Raw genomic sequence first — 18,179 nt, 5'->3', positions numbered from 1 at the left:
AGATGTTAACATTATTATACAAGGGTGAGTGATGGACATAAGGCAACTCTAGGTCTTATTTCTGACAAATTCACGTTAACCTTCAGTTACCTATTCACAAGTAAGAAGAGGAGGAGAAGGAAAAAAGAAGAAAAATCGCTTTTGAAACTAAGTAAACTCACTTGACTGATACACATGAAGAGACACATAGGGTGATGTCGGGGAAGAGTTGCACAGCATAACTTGCATGTCCCCAAAGGACTAGCTTGCTTTCCCAATAGTATATTTTGCTCTCTCTAGCCCACAGAATGAAATGCCTTTGCATAGTCAATAAAACAAGGGTGCCTATATACTCGAGTATAAGCCGTGTTTTTCAGCACATTTTTAATGCAGTTTTTGTGGTAAAATTAGGTGCCTCGGTGGGTATTCGGGTCAGCTTATACTCGAGTATATAGGTAAACATGTTTCCTGGTATTATTTGCTATCAGGTTAGATCCATCTGGCATAAGCAATGGCGTCTTTAGCCCCGTGTCCTCTTCCGAACATGACTTGGACTTTGAGTTCCTTGTTGATGCACTGCTGCAACTGTTTTAAAATTATCTCCAATAAAATCTTACTTGTATTCTACTGGATATTGTTCAATTATTTCCACATTCTATTGACTCATCTTTATTTGTGGCTCTTTTCCAGTCATTCTCCCAAATTTCTTGACGTAGATGAGTGAGAGGTAATTTGTTGAAACAACTCAATTATTATTTCTTCGGTTCCTGTAGTTTTGTTTTACATCAGCGCCTCCAGTGCAGTGTGGACTTTGGCTTTCAATACCATCAGTTCTTGATCATATGCTACCTCTTATAATGGTTGCAAGCCAATTGATTCTTTTTGGTACAATGACTATATATTTTTCTATCTTCTTTTGATGCTTCATGCACCATTCAATATTTGCTCATAGAATCCTTCAATGTTGCCACTTGAGGCTTGAATTTTTTCAATTATTTCATTTCTACAGAAATGCTAAAAATGTTTTTTTTTTTCTAACTCCAGATCTTTGTATTACATTATAATATTTTCTCTTCTGGAACTGTTCTTTGAAACGAATAAGAATGTAATGGATAAGTCATTGATCTTGTAAAAAAAATCCTTTGTTCAGCTGTTTTCATCATTTTTTCCTTGTACTTTAGTTCCTCTAAGTTCAAGAAGGCATTTCTGATTCTCTTCTGATATCTATTTGGAAATTTCTTTCTAGACTTTCTTTTAAATGACCTATTGCTCTTTTATGTTTGGTGTTATTGATGCTATTCTATAACTTGACTGTTCTTTGGTCATTAGTGTTCAATGTGTTAAATCTATTTTGGAGATGGTTTCTAAATTTATGGTGCGTATACAAAAGATTTTTCTTTGGTTTTCTTGAACTTGTTTTAATTTTATTCAACTTGAACTTGAACTTACATATGAGTGCTTGATAGTCTGGTTCACACTTGGCCCCTGGATTTATACTGACAGGTGATTTTGAGTTTCCCCGTTGTCTCTTTCCAGAGATATTGTCTGTCCAATAAGGTTCCCATGGAAAGTTGTCATTTGGGTTGCTGAAAAATAGACATTTGTAATGAATAAGGCATTGATCTTCTAAAATTCTACCATGTAATCTCTGGTGCCCATTTTATCACCAAGGCCATATTTTACAGTTATGAATTCTTTTTTGTTTCCAACTTTCATATTTTATTCATCAGTAATTATTGATGCATATTACTTACACACTTGATAAATTTAAGACTACGAAAGTTAGTAAAAATTTTCCATGTCTTCATGTTTGGCATTAGTGATAGGTATACAAATTTGAATAAAAGGTAAATTTACTGGTAGTCCTCATAGGCATATATAGGTTATTTTATTACAGACATTAGTATCCTTTAGGATAAATCTTGAAATGCTCTTCTTTAATATGAACCATTCTTCTTTAATTAAACATTCCGGTAGTGGTAGTTGTTTTTGTTTGTGGTAGGTAGGTTTATTGTGGCAACCTGGCCAATAGGAATTAATAAGGCCAATTGGGATTAATAAGGTCGCAGTTTGATTGGAGGGCAAAGAGGCGCGCCCCTCTCTCACTTTCTGTTGATGGGACCAGTTTGTGGCTTCTTCAGCTAGTTCACTGCCTCAACTTGTGAGCTACAGCCAACCTGTGGATTGTGTCGTTCAACTTGAGGTTATTTTGAGACCTGTTTCGCCACACTGCTGGTGTATATACTGTTTGAGCTTGAGGCTGTTCAATCCTGTCATCTTGCATTCCTTGAGTCTGATATTCCATCCAGACATGCTTTGCTAAGCTCCTGAGCTGCTGACTCTTGGTGAACCACCCTGCTGTATGTTGCCTGTGGCCGGACTGCCTGCATTGCTCTAGGGAATACTCAGCTGTCTGCTTCCTTGACCCTGGACCCAGAAGCCCACGTGAGTTGAAAGACTTCCAGTATATTGAAAGTGAGTTGAACTAAACCCTCTGTACTGCTGTGTGGACTAATTAGCTGTTATATTCTCTCTCTCTCTCTCTCTCTCTCTCTCTCTCTCTCTCTCTCTCTCTCTCTCTCTCTCTCTCTCTCTCCAATGTCCCTTAGTTGATGGGTGAGGGCATCAGTGGTTCAGTTATAGAATTCTCACTTTCCATGCAGGAGTCCCAGGTTTTATCCAGGGGTAATGCTACTACTTGTCTGTCAATGGTGACTTGCATATTGCTGTGATATTGAACAGGTTTTTATTAAATACACAGACTATGTTTGTTATTAGGTACAACAAACTTGGTTCCAACTCACAGTGACCCTGTGTACAACGAAGGGAACACTGCTCAGCCATGCACCATCTTCACAATTGTTATGTTTGAGTCCATTGTGGCAAAAACTTCCCCTCTACTTTACCAAACTTGTCTAGGAACTGGTCTCTTCTGACAACATGTCTAAAGTACGTGAGACAAAGTCTCATTAGTCTTTCTAAGGCCAAACTTCTTCCAAGACAGATCAGTTTGTTCATTTAGCAGTCCATGATACTTTCAGTATTCCAGCACTACAATTCAAATGCATTGACTCTTCTTTGTTGTTCCTTCTTCAATGTTCAACTTTCATATGCGGATGAGGCAATTGAAGATACTATGACTTGAGTTAGGCGCACTTTAGTCCTCAAAGAAGTAGCATCCTTTCTTTCCAACACTGAAGAAGTCTTGTACAGTGCAGCAGATTTTCCCAATGCAACTCGTCTTTTGATCTCTTGACTGCTGCTCCCATGAGTATTGTGTTTGAACCTAGACATTATTTATGGAAGTTAGATATCATTTAGGTGTGGGAGTCTGAAAATCCATGTGTTACACAGAAGTCTAAGATGACATCCATGACCTTCACCCTAACATACAGCAATTCCTTCCCCTGTGAGTGTGACAAGAACCCATGTCTGTGGTAAACTATCACTTCCTGGATTATATAACACAATACTGGCAGAGTTTATCAAGGCGGGCCTAACCCAATCAGAACAGGATCCATTCAAAAGCAGAAATTCACAGGAGACTGCTCACTGGAGGGAAAGTAAGAGAATCAAAGCACAGGAAGTATTTGTATGTCTTTTTTGGCTTGAATATGGAAGTGTCCACTTGGCAAGAAATGGGAACAATTCCTAGGAGGTGAGAGCACCTCCAAGCAGACAGACTGCAACTCTATATCCACAAGGAAAAGAACTGTGCCAAATGCAAAATGATTTGGAAAATGGGTTCTCCCTCCCCCAACCTACAAATGCGAATGCAGTTCAGAGACATTGACAACTTTATTCCTACTTTGTAAAATCTTGAGCAGACAGCCTGTGTGATCATGAGGTGTCGATGGAATCAGGCAACAGACTTCAAAGACCCAGAACAAAAAAATCATATGGATGTGAATGAGGAGGAGGGCGGAGTGGAGCCCCAAAACCCATCTGTAGACAATTGGAAAGTCCCTTACAGAAGGGTCACAAGGAGAGACAGCCAGTCAGGGTGCAGTATAGCACCAATGAAACATACAACTTTCCTCTACTTCTTTAATGCCTCCTCCCACCCACATCATGACCCCAATTCTACCTTATAAATCCGCCTAGACCAGAGCATGTACACTGGTACACATAAGAGCTGGAAACACAGGGAATCGAGGACAGATAAACCCCTCAGGACCAATAATGAAAGTAGCGATACAAGAAGGGGAAGTTGAAGGTGGGGGTACAATGGCAGAACCGATCACAATGATCTACATATAACCCCTTCCCAGAGGGACAGACAAGAGAAAAATGGGTAAAGGGAGACAACGGTCTAAGACATGAAAAAATTAATAATTTATAAATTATCAAGCGTTCATGAGGGAGGAAGGTTGGGCGCGTGTGTAAGCTGATACCAAGTGCTCAAGTAGAAAGAAAAATGTTTTGAAAATGATGACAAAATGTATGTACAAATGTGCTTGTCTCAATGGATGTATGTATGGATTGTGATAAGAGCTGTAAGAGCCTCCAATAAAATTATTTAAAAACAAGAAAACCTTGAGCAGAGAATACAGTCATTCCATGTCAAGCTTCTGACCTAAGAACTGTAAGCTAACAGTGGGTATTGTTTTCAATTCTTAAATTTGTGGTTACACACCAATAGAAAATGAATATACTTTATTTAGGTACAATCTATATTCAACAAATACGCAATGTGGATGCATGGACAAACCTATGTGTGTATTTAAATAGGAAGAAATACACCAACCTGTTCAAAATTTGTACCACCGCAGAGTGGGATTAAAGGTTATAAATATCTTCATACTGATATTTGAATGCATTTCATAAATGTATTATGGATTAATTTTTATTCTGAGATAAAATTTAAGTGGAGAGCAAGTGCTTTGAGAATGATTGGGGCAGGGAATGTATGGATGCGCTTTATACAATTGATGTATGTATATGTATGGATTGTGATAAGAGTTGTATGAGTCCCTAATAAAATGTAAAAAAAGAAAAGAGGAGAAAAAATATCCGTTGAACTTCAATCATGTAAAAGACATTTTATTTTAGACTTCAAAAAACTTTATTGTAAATTAAGTGGGAGTTTACATGCCAAATTATCATTTTTATATTTAAACTTCTGATTAGGTTTTATAGTTTCCCTTGCTTATCCCCCCTCCCTCTTGTAGTGCATTATCTTCTCCTTCACCCAAGTTAATGCGTATCTACCCTCTAGTGGTTAGTCTGACCTATAGATTCCCCACCCACTCCTTGAAGTCATTAAAGTCTGTTTCTTTTTCCACAAAAACCCTTTTTGGCTATTTTTTATATCAGTTGTCTCATACAGTATTTATCCTTTTGTGACTGGCTAAGTTCACTCACGATAATGTCCTCCAAATCTATCAATATCATTAGGTTTCTTTTTTTATTGATCATAAGTTGAAATGACAATGTTTTCCCCTTTATCCCTCCTTCCACAACTATCCTTCTCCCCCTCTCCCCAACCTCCACATAACCCTCAGGCTGCTGCTTTCCATGTGAAAACCTTTTTTCTTTTATTTTTTCCTTTCATAATAGTGATCTCATACAATATTTGAGATTAACTTTTTTGAGAATTATGTTTTCCAAATACGTCTATAACATCAAGTCTCACAGTTTCATCAATTTTTTTAAAAAAGAAGCATAATATTCTGCATGTTTGCACCAGAATTTATTTATCCATTCCTGAACAGATGGAAATTTTGTTTTTTTTCCATCTTTTTGCTATGGTGGCTATCACTGTAATAAACATAGGTGTGCATATATATGTTCATTTTAAAAACTTTTTGAGTTGTATGCTGAGTAGAAATCTTGCTGGGTCATATGCAGTGATGGGATTAAGCTGGTTCACACCAGTTCACCAAAACTGATATCTAATTTTTTGTCAAGTTTTCCAAATCAGTTGTTAAAACAACATTTGTAATCAGAGTTCTCGTTAACGTGGTCAGCAGGGCAGCCACCCATTGTGGAAATCACAATAAGACATTCCTTACTTTTTATTTTTAACATTCATCTGTGCAATAACTTATTCTAAGTGGTCATAGTAATGTTAATTCTACCCAAAGGTATAAAAAGTTAGATGGAACTATACTTGTAATATTTATTTATTCATTTAATAAAGCCTATTATACTTTTGGTGAAATGCTACCTTTTCATTCCCTTGCATTTTTTACTTCAATAAACAAAATATAACTTCCATAGGAAAAGTGTCATACACAGTATCATTTCTTACAGCTTTGTGTTACACCCCAAATTTCTATGAGACATTAAGAATGAATTATGCAATTCTTGAAAGTGTTCAAGGAGCTAAAAATATTGTCAGAATAATTGCTGTAGATTTGGCAGAAGTGGAAAGGACTTTTTCAAAGATGAACATATGTTAAGGGTAGAGAAGTTGCCTGTTTCTAATATATCAAACATAACGATGATTTTTTTTCTGTACTTTTTTATTGGGGGCTCTTACATCTCTTGTCACAATCCATACATTCACCCAGTGTGTCGAGTACATTTGCACTTATGCCGCCATCATCATTTTCAAAGCATTCTCTTTCAACTTGACCCCTGATATCAACTCCCCATTTCTTCCCCCTTCCTTCCCCGTGAACCCTTGAGAAGTTACAGATTATTATTTTCATATCTGATATTGTCCTCCATCGCCCCTCACCCACTTTTCCATTATTTGTTCCCCCTGGGAGGGAGGTATGATCCTTGTGATGACTTTTCCCTGTCTCCCCACCTTCTCCTAATCCTCCTGGTATTCCTACTCTCATTGTTGTCACTGAGGGGTTTCTCTATCCTGGATTTCCTGTGTTGGGGGATCTTACTTGTAGCAGTGTGTATGCTCTGGGCTAATCTGATTTGTAATATAGAATTGAGGTCATGATGATAGAGGTGGGGGGAAGGAAGCACCAAAGAACTTGAGGAAAGTTGTGTATTTCATCGGTGCTAGACTGCACCCCGACTGGCTCATCTCTTCCCTGTGACCCCTCTGTGAGAGGATGTCCAATTTTCTGCAGATAGGAATTGGATCTCCACTCCATGCCGCACTCCCCCTGCCATTCACACTGGGATTTTATTCTGGGTCTTAGATGCTTGATATCTGATCCCATAGACATCTCATGATCACACAGGCTGGTGTGCTTCTTCCATGTGGGCTTTGTTGCTTCTCAGCTAAATGGCTGCTTGTTTGTCCTCAAGCCTTTAAGACCCCAGATGCTATATTTTTTGAGAGCTGGACACCATCAGCTTTCTTCACCACATTTGCTTATGCACCCTTTTTGCATAATGAAGATTTTTAATTGGCCTTCTTCTAAAGCAGCAATTCTCAGCCTGTGGGCTGTGACCCCTTTGGTGGCCGAACGACCCTTTTGCAGGAGTCGCCTGATTCTTAACAGTAGCAAAATTATAGTTATAAAGTAGCAACAAAAATAATTTCATGGTTGGTGGGGGTCACCACAAGAAGAGGAACTGTATTAAAAGTTTGCCGCATTAGGAAGGTTGAGAGCCACTGCTCTAAAGGAATGGGATCCTACTCCTATTGTGAAAAGATGTTCAAGGATAAATCACACAGCTGATGATGCTCTGATAAAATAGAAGAATATTGCAAGTAATGATGCCAATCAATAAGCAATATGGAAATATCTTAAAGGACAGTTTATTGGTGTTTTGGTTAGGCATTATTAATATTTTTTATTAATATTTTACAGCGTTCTTATAATCTAGTTTTGTATACCTCTTTTGTTCTTATTTAAGTACTAACTGTATAAAATAATAAAATACCTTTCTATATATCATTTTGTAATACATAAAACAGTTCTTAGGGCAACAAACTGGTTGTGAAATTATTTGAATCCACCACAGGTTATATAGTATTTCTACATAGTTGAATTTGTTTAAGGAAGTACCATACTGTTTTCCATAATGGCTATACAATTTTGCAATCCACCAGCATTGTATGAGTGCTCAAATCTCTTCATACCCTTTCCAGCATTTTTATTTTCTGTTTTTTTTTTTAATTTTGCTATCAGTGCCAGTGTGATATGGTATCTCCTATTTTTAATTTCTATATCTCTTATAGCTAATGATCAGAAGCATTTCTTCATATGACTATTGGCTGCCATTTTTAAAATGTATTGCTTGTGTTTTCTTATTGAGGAGTTACAGTATTCTATAGATGTTCAAGATTAGCCCTTTATCTGATGAATCATTGGCAAAAACTTTACCCCGATTTATGTGTTCTCTTTTTAACTATTTTGATGAAATATTTTGATGTACGTAAGACTCGTGTTTTTAGGATGTCCTGTTCCTCCATTTTGTCTTCTATACTGTGTGTGTTTTTCATTATGTTTGGTAATGTGTTTATACCTCGTATTAGGTCCCTTTAGTTTGTCCTCCCCCCCCATGCTGATCTTTATAGTTCTAGTGATTTTAATTAAGTCTTTAATCCCTCTTGATTTCATTTTTGTATATGGTGTGACATATGGGTCCTGTTACATTCTTTTGCAGATGGAGAATATTTTTTCCAGCACAATTCGTTAAAAAGACTGTCTGAACCACATTTAATGTTTTAAGTTTTTCTTTATCAAGAATCAGCTGTCTATAGGTGCTTCTTTTTATTTCTTGGTTCTCTGTTGTGATCCATAGGTCTATATGTCTGTCATTGTATTAGTACCAAGTTGTTTTGATTATCATGGTTTTATAATAGTTTTGAAATCATGGAGTGAGAGGTCTCTCACTTTCTTTTTGTTTTAGTAATGCTTTGCTTATCCCGTATTTTTTCTTTTAATATAAAGGTGTTGATAAGTTTTTCCATTTATTTGGGGATTTGTGCTGGGATTCACATTGGAATTGTATTACTTCTTGTATTATGTGTTTACATATCACTTAGGCAATACTGACATTTTCTCTATATTATAATCCTCTCCATAAATATGTAATATTCCTCCATTTATAAAAGATTCTTTTGGTTTCTTGTAGTAGTTTTCTATGGCTTTCTTTGTACAAGTCTTTTGCTTGTCTGGCTATATTTATTTCTAAGAGTTTTCTCTTTGGGGTGGTTATTGTAAATGGTGTGTTAGATAATTTCCATTTCAGAGTTTTCTTCATTAATTTCCTTTTCATTGAGTTTTTTTTAAATAAAAAATCAATGTTGGATTTTGTAGAATGCCTTTTCTGCATCCATTAATATAGTCATATGGTTTTCTTTTGTTTTATCTATATGGTTGATTTACATAGATAGTTTTTCTTATAGTGAACCATCCTTGCATATCTGGTATAAATCCCACATGATCATGCCCTATTACTTTTTAATATTTTGTTTAATTCTATTAGCTAGAATTTTGTTGGAGAGTTTTGCATTTCTGTTCAGTCTATAGTTTTCTATTTTGGGTAATATCTTCGCCAGATTTTTATATGAGTGCTATACTTATTTCATAAAATGAGTTTAGTACTTTGTTATAATTTTCTGTAATCTGAAATAGTTTGTGTAGAATTTGAATTAACTTTCCTCTAAATGCTTAGTAGAATTTCCCAGGAAAACCTTCTGGTCCTGGGCTTTTTGTTGTTGAGAGTTTCTTTCTTTCTAAAATAAAAACAAGCACAATCAGAGTCAATATTTACTTAAGAAGGAAAACAGATACTTTGTGTGCTGGTTACTGTTTCATCAATTTACTTGAGAGTTTGTGGTTGGTGTTTCCAGGCAGTTGTACTCCCATGCATTGTAAAAGGTTAGAAGCAGGTCCTGCCATTCTAGCTTGTGAGCTATCGGATACCTTCATATTTGAAACTAGGTTCAGGTCTACATCCATGGCGAGATAACTCATTATCCTGCACTAGAATCTTCCTCACCTGAATTGTTACTGGTAACCTGGGATAGAGATTCCACTTGCTTCCAGGGAGTGAAACTTTTGCCACTACTGTTGTGTGCTATTGCCTGATCCATTTCTGCCTTCTATGACTTCACACTATCTAGAGTTCCTCTCAGAGATGCCTTATCCCTAGACTCTTGGGTTTCAAAGTTCACGGCATTATCGCTGTCTAAACATTCAATGCTTTCTTCATCCAGATCATCAGCTCTAGATTCATGAGGCTTTGGACCTAAAATCTTATCAAAATAGTTAAGAAAAAGCATCTATATCAAAATTGATTGGAGTCTTGGAAGGTTCTCAAGGCAGTTCTCCCTTGTGGGTTGAAATTTGTGACATGAAAGCTTTCATACTCTCTGAGAATTGAATTACCGTAAGTCATAGTTCTCTTTTCCCTTTGAAATGGGCTCTAAATGTTCTTGCCAGCAGCTTCTGGAATAGCTGATCCAGCTGATATGGGTTAGGGTTAGGATTTGGTCATGATTGACAGTGGTAAGAGTAGCTTCTTCTTTCTTAAGGTTTCTATGTCAAATGCTGTTCTCTGTAATAAGGTTAAAATTTTCTCACATGGGCTCATAGCAAGCACAATTTCTGGCCGGTTTACTGAGAGTTGGAAGTATTTGTCATTTCTAACCTCCAATCAATTCTTGGCACTGAGCAGAGCATTCTATCTGTCCCTTAAAGTAATTATTCTTTTTGATACTGTATGGAAGCCATCCCACATTGATGAAGTAGCAACTAGGTATTTCATGGCGCTGGAAAAAAATTGGACTGCTTATCAAACACAAGATCTCAAATCCATGTGCCAACTTCACGTCCAACTCATGGTACTGGGGATGAGATTAAGGAGGTAGATGGTGTTCACTTTGTCAGTCTAGCACAAACCTTTTCGTGCATTGAGGGAGTGCTTGAGTAGAGGCCCAAGGTCCTTCTGCCACCTTAATACTAAACCTTCAATGTTATCAACAAACGTAGTCATGCCATACATATGCGCAGGAAAATTTTCTTTTCCATGTTGTATTTGAAGTTAACAGGCTGATTCTGCCAGATACAGGGGACCAACATGGGAACAAAGCAGGTCATTATTCTTTCAATAATCAACGTGTGCTCTTCTGGGCCCCTTTGTTCATCTGTTATGAGGAATAGGCACTATTCCACAGTGTCTTCCACTGTATTAAGCTTCATATTTTCCTCTAGTCTGGGCTCTAGGCACTTTCTGGTGTTTCTCTGCTGATGCTTGCTATTTGGAGCTTTAATGACCTAATCTATTTTGTTGTGGTATATATCTGTTAAGGTTTTCTATATTACTCTGCATTAATTTAGGTAGGTAATTTGCGTCTATAAATTTGTCCATTTCTTCCAAGTTTTCAAATTTGTTGGAAGTGCAGTACTTTATAATATTGTGAAAGGATCATTTTAATTTAATTTTGTTCTGTTGTGATGTTGCCCATTTCATTTTTCAGTCATAATCAGTGCTTTTTCTCCTTCCTTTCCCTTGTTAATTTTGCAGTGGTTTATCGATTTTGTTAACCCTTTCAAAGAACTTGTCTTGTGGATTTTTTTGTATTTTTAGATCCATATTTTTCTGCTCTAATCTATATTATTTTCTTCTGGTAGCTAAGGGTTTGTTTTACTGCTCTTGCTCTAATTGTTGTTGGTATTGTATTACAATATTAATACAGATTCTTCTTTCTTGATGTGTGTACGTATTTCTATAAATTGCCCTCTGATAGCTGCTTTTGCTTTGCCCCAATGATTTTGGTGTGTTATATTTTCCTCCTAATTTGTTTCAAGTAATTTTAAAATCTGTTCAGTTACCTTGTGGTTTTTTAAAAGTGTTGCTCAATTTCCATATTTTTTGCTTTATCTTCCTATTATTGATATCTAATTTTATGGCATTCTTATTTAAAATGATGGTTTATAGTATCTCAATATTTTAAATCTTTTGATGCTTGCTTTGTATCCCAAGATATGATCTAGTATACGTTCCTTGTATACTAGAGAATATATGCTTTGTTATTTGGGGTTGAGGTGCTCTACATATGTCTAAGAAATTGAATTGATTATATGTTGTTTGGTGCTTCCATCTCTTTATGATTTTTTAATTTGCCATTACTGCCATAGTAACCTATAGTATTTTCTGACTCAGAATGACCAATACGAGTCCGTTTCAGTTCACTTATGTCTTTGATATTGATCTTTGTGTTATACTTCATTTTGATGACTTGAAATTTTCCTATATGCACATTTCATATTCTGGTTATTAATGAATATTTGAAGCTATATTTTCTAGTTTTGAATTGTATCTCTTTGAAAATGAAGGTTCTGAAAGCAGTGCTTCATGCATGTTATTAAAATGGACTCTAATTTGAGAATGCAACACTTCCCTTATCATATTCTGCGTGCCTTACAACCTGCAGGGCTCATCTCCAGGTACTATATCTGATAATGTGCTGCTGAAATTCATAAAGTTTTCAATAAAGTTTGAAGCCACCAGCTGCTCCATGGGAGAAAGATGAGGTGTTCGACTAAAACCAAACAGTTGCAGTGTTAGAAACTCAGAGGGAACAGTTCTGCCCTGTCCTATAGGGACACTGTGATACTGAATTTTGTAAGAATACATCAAAGTGGCCAGCCTAGTTTATCTTTCCAATCTGTCCTTTGTCTGGAATCTCTGATGAAATTTGTTCATTGTGGGCGACACTGGAAGTCAACATAGTATGACAAACTGGCAGTCATTAAAAGGTGTTGATGTACTATAATAATAAAGTACTATAATAGGCAAACACTTCACAAAATAAGGTTATAAATTTAAACATCACAGATAAATTGTTCTGCCCCGTGTTACTTCTCTGACTCCCACTCCCCGTGAAGGAACTGTCACTGTGAAGAATAATATTGTTTGCCACTCCCATGTGTGGATCCATATTACTTAAGAATATAATATATCCCTTAACACATCACATAATTTCTCTGCAGGCTTTTAAATCTAGCTATCAGCATCCTCTGCATCCCTTCTTTAAACTCATTTTCATTCCTCTGAAAATAATGATTTATCGCATCTGATGACTTTATGACTCCACTACTCTTACTAGCCACACTCTCTGGAAATCTAGACCTAAGAGGACAATTCCTGGTGATGAAATTACTTTGTTCACTAATAAATGTGGCCAAATGGCTCTGCAAACCAGGTGTACCAATTTAAACTCCCCCATCAGGGTGCAGAGTATGTGGAGACCTACATTTCCCATGGAGGGAGAACACTGCATACACATGCACACTCTGAAAGTCTATTCTCAAACTCTAATACTTCAGGAGATTAGCTGAGGCAAAAGCAGATTGTTAGCTGAACAATTAGTTAAAATGTGGTATGATTTAGTTGACTAGATGTTTGCCTTCTAAAAGACTAATAATCGAGGCCTGCCTACATGAAAGAAGTCTAAGATAACTTAAATGGCATTTGTAGGTGTTCCTGGATCCTTCTGTCACAGGACTGCAGATGGTCTCTTAGCTTCTAGCCACAGATGGTTCACTGCTTTGCATGTTGTGTGATATTTCACATGCTCCCCCTCAGGGGAGCTAGCCGAACTCCAGGAACTCTGGGACCCCTCACTGCCAATGTATCCTACCCCCCTGCTGTCTCTTCATGAACTCACTGCCATTGGGTGGATGCAGACTCATAGCAAACCTATAGCACAGGGTGGACCTGTCCCATGACACGTTCACACACTGCTCTTTATCAGAGAGCATTTCTCCTGAGGAGTGGCCGGTGGATTTGAACGCTGGTCTGGCACTTAATGGCGCATGATTCCTGACAGCAGGGACAGGTTTTCTTTTATTAAACTGGGCAGACTTCCTATGATTGCCTAGGTCCCAGTCTAATTGCTCCCATTTGAGCGCCCTGTCAGGTGAGTGTCTGAAGGACACAGGTGTCCAGGGAGCAGAAGCAGAGGTGGGGGTGGGGAGAGATGAGGCCTGTGCGGGGGCGATTCCAATGTTCAGAGAGGATAGCAATCCCTAGTTGCCATAGAAACCTGACATCAGGATTGCTACTGTGATGGCCCATATAATGGCATCGCCCCTTGAGGGAGGGGCGGTTCTCACATTCAGGAGTCCCAGGTCAAGCAGAGAGGACTGAGGGCTGGGTGTCCTGCCCTGGGTGTCCTGGTGCTGAGAGTCAATCCGCCCCCTTTTCCTATTTGAGAAGTGGTGGTCCGCAATCTGGTGACCACAGTGGTCTCGCCCTGGTGACGCTGCTGTCTCCATGGTGACTGCTGTGGGCTTTGTGCAGACTGAGTCACCACTTAAGATTCTTGCCTGAATCACGCATTGATTACGTGATCCTAGTCAGGTGTTCCTTTTCCAATTGCTTCCTTACTGATTTATTCATCAGCATTCAGCTCTAGGCTGCTACTTTCTCTTCTCCCCCATCCAGGCAGCTACCTGCCTATTCATTTATGTGTTTATATCAGAAAGAATGAAAGACTTGCAGCTTCCTACTTTTCTCAAAGGATTACCATCTATCTGTTGCTTTTATTCTGTATTTAATTTGATGCTCTTTTGTCCCCAAAAGTGGCCAGTGAAAGTCGTTTCAAGTCGGCCTCTGTATGTATCTGATATGTCTCTACATTTATTTCAGCAGGTACTTTGCTCTCTCAGCTTGTTTCCTTATCAATAAGCGGTGATGCCTTCTTTGAGCGTTGCTTTGAGCATCTGAAGTCATAAATCTGAAAACAAAATGACAAAACATGTAGCATCTGTAACCTGGCCAGGAAGCCCACTGACACTGAGTCCCCTTGACCCATCATGACCCTGCAGGGCAGAATAGCACTACTCCTTATGGTTTCCAGCAGGCAAGAGATCAAATGACAAATTGCATTGGATAATCTGCTGCAGAACCGCTTCTCGCAATTTCTATACTTTGATTTTAAACTGTTAACAATAGGCAACTTGAATAAATGATCAGATGAGTAAGTGATTTAGCTATAGTTTCCTGTCCACTTCTGAGGTTCAAAAAAGGAAGCTCATTAGCCTGCAGGTGTTAGGCATATTCTTCCTATCACTACTGTTCTTGTTCCTTTGTCAGAACTTTGACTCTCTCCAGCACTCAGGCCAATGGAGCAGGATGCATCTGTAGGGCCCAGAGACGTGCTTATCAGCCACTCACTGGGAAAAATAATGAGGTCTGCTTCCATAAAGATTCCCATCCTTGGAACTCCAAGGGCAGTCTACTCTGTCCTATAGGGTTTCTATGCGGCCGAATTGCCTAGATGACAGTGCGTGGGTGAAAGAAATCGAGCACTTTGGGAAATATCATAGGAATAGCTGGGGAGCCAGTGAGACACGTGAAAGGGGAGGGGAGTGGTGGGCCCATTGTGAGACCCACCCCTGAGAGGCAGAACAGAACCCCCTGTGAGGGCAGCTGGGTTCTGAGGGTCTCAAAGGGAAAGTGTCCTGGCTGAGCAAGTCTTGTTTGTTTCTCCTTCTCTTTCCCTTTCCTGACTCACCATTCGGCAATCATTCCTGAGATAGAGATGGAGTGTGCAGAGGCTAGAAATACAGAGGGCTGGAAGGACCTGCCATTTTGAAGGACGTATCAGGAATGAAAGGTAAGAATTTCCATGACAACACAGATCTTTGTGGGACTCAGTTGACTAGGTTTTTGTCTCCTAAAATAACTCTAATAATCAAGGCCTGCTTCCGTGGAAGAACTCTGAGTCTCCTTCAATGGCATTTGTAGTTGTTTCTGGATCCTTCTATGATAGGACTGTATACGGCCTCTTAGTGTCCTGCCAAAGATGATTCACTACATATTGTATGATATGTCACATGCTCCCCCTCAGGGGAGCTAGCCGACCTCCAGGAACTCTGGGATCCCTCACTGCCAACGGATCCTATTTCCCTGCTGTCACTTCATGAAGCAAATAAAATTCCTGAAAACAAGAAATTTTTTACCAAATTGGACAGTGTTCTTTCAATCCCTTCGTTCCCAGTCCAGTTACTCTACTTTGAGTGTCCTAGCTGGCGGAGATAGGAAGGGCACAGGTGTCCTACTTTCAGTGAAAATCTTGCGGGGTGTGGGACATGCAGTAGGGAACTATGCCTGGGTGTGGGAGTTCTGGCCTCTGTAATGGTCAGTGGTGTGCAGTTACCATAGAAACCAGGTGTCAGGATGGGGACAAAAGGTGAGGACTTTTCTTTAGAGCTTGAAGTAACCTGCTGAGAAAGGCCGAGCTCCCACCTTCAGGTGTTTGGGGTCAGCAGAGGGTGTGGGTGCTCCTGTTTCGTTATGAGGGCAACAAGAACTCCCAGACCTCAGTCAATGCTTTCCAGCTTTGGGGTCTGGTAGTTAGCTGTCTGGTCAGGGAAAGTGACTGTCTACCTTGTCCTTCTGCTCCAGGGATGCTCTAGGCCTAGCGGTCCTTTCCAACCTCAGCCAGGGACCATGAGTGAGTGGCTTAGGTGGAGAGAGAAGGAGCGGGAGGAGCGAGAGCATCTGTGTGCATGTGTTTGTTTATTGTGAAGAGTATTTGAGGCAGCTGCTGTGGGTCATAAGGAACCTAGTCAGGTTTGTTGTTTTCCCAAGCTTTACATGCCCAGCATGTGTACCAAGGGGCATGGTGACTGCAGTGCACTTTATTGCAGACTGAGTTTCCTTTGATTACTCTTGCTTGAACCCCGTATTGCTTATGTGATATTTGCCATGTGTTGCTTTTCCAAGTCCTCCTGGATGTATTAATCAACATTTAACTGTAGTCTACCCTTTTCTCTTCTATCTACCTATGTATTCCTTTATATACTATTTATATCAGAAAGACTCGTAGTTACCTTCAAATCCACCTTTGTGTGCTGTGATGAGATGGATTCGCACAGGGGCTGCAACAATGGTCTCAAATATAACAACAACTGTGAGGATGGCCCAGGACCCGGCAGTGCTTCGTGCTATTAGACATAGGGAAATAGCTTGACAACACCTAATAGAGATATTACTTTCAGAATTTCACTCTGCAAATATCACCTAATCTAATATGTAAGGACAGCAATAAGGTGGTATCCCTTTTATAGTTTTATTTACTATAAATAAATAAATATGCTTTTTTCAATAAATATGCTACTTGACCAATGACTGTCAAAATAATTCCAAATAACGGTATAAATACTACTGTGTAATTCACATGAGAATGGAATAAAGATAAAATTTGTCAGTATTGCTGACTTCCTCTGTGCCCAGCACTGTTGTATGTGCCCAAAGCTACGTTTACTCATTGATTCCTTACTGGAGCATATGAGCATGTACTACTGAACCGACTTTAGACACAAGGAAGCTGAGGCACAGAAGTCAGGGGTAGCAAGTGTCCACATCCAAACTTGAACAAGGTCATGTAAACAATACCCCAGCCCATACGAGAAGACCCTCAGCATTACTGTTAATCAGAGCAAAGCACAATGAAATAAACCAAGGTACCTTTCCTTGTCAGTTTAATAAGCATACATTTAAAATATTAATAATATCCATTGAAAATGGGCCTTGTTATAGTGTAGAAGGAACTCCCTCAACATCTTGTTTCTCTCCTATTCCATATTCAAAAGCTGAGTGGCTTTCCTGTGGGTCAGTCTGAGAACACTTAGTCTTCTCTGTCATTTTTGTTCTGCAGAATTGCAGGACCAGTAAGTGTTTATTATGGATAAAAACACATAACTTAGTAGAGGAAATAAAATATCCAATCCAGAACACAGGACTGAAAGATAAGTCCTCATAACATTTCCTTCTGTACTATATTTTTGCAAAAGTTTCTTCATGCAGATATTTACATATTTGCGCAAATATTTATATTATATGTACAAAAATAAGTTTTCAGCTTGCATTCCGTTTTGTCCTTTTTTGTTTCTTTAACAATGTGCAGGTAGCCCCTAGATGACGATAGAGTTCTGTTCTAGTGACTCTAAGCAGTGACTCTTCTGCCCTAATATGAGACTGTGCTTATGTCAAAGTTCAATTTACATGTGATCACTTTCATATCGCCCAATGGAGTCAGCAGCTTGAGTGTAGATCCAGAGTAGAGTCCAGGACCTGCCCTTTGTGAACTGGTGTCACATCATGACGTTTTTCTCATGAGTCCCCTTTGGGGCATCTAAGAACTATCTTTCTGAGAGTTGATATGGCAATAGTTATCCAAAAGGTACAGAAGTGCTCACCTTTTGCAGTAACCATTTCCCTTCAACTTGAGAACAAAACTGTTGAGAATGATTTGATCATGAGGACTACCCTGGCTTTTTTGGTCTGAAGGGAGACCAAGGGAAGAAGGAATCAGGGGG

General features: G+C 38.7%; 1 pseudogene; it reads right to left on the bottom strand.

The window, feature by feature from the left end:
• Positions 1-9,650: 9,650 nt before the first annotated feature.
• LOC142433638 (protein ecdysoneless homolog pseudogene) lies at positions 9,651-15,384 on the bottom strand (annotated as a pseudogene).
• Between the last annotated feature and the right edge of the window lie 2,795 nt (positions 15,385-18,179).

The sequence above is a fragment of the Tenrec ecaudatus genome, chromosome X, assembly GCF_050624435.1.
Source record: "Tenrec ecaudatus isolate mTenEca1 chromosome X, mTenEca1.hap1, whole genome shotgun sequence".
Classification (NCBI taxonomy): Eukaryota; Metazoa; Chordata; class Mammalia; order Afrosoricida; family Tenrecidae; genus Tenrec; species Tenrec ecaudatus.
This window is presented reverse-complemented; position numbering and strand designations above follow the sequence as displayed.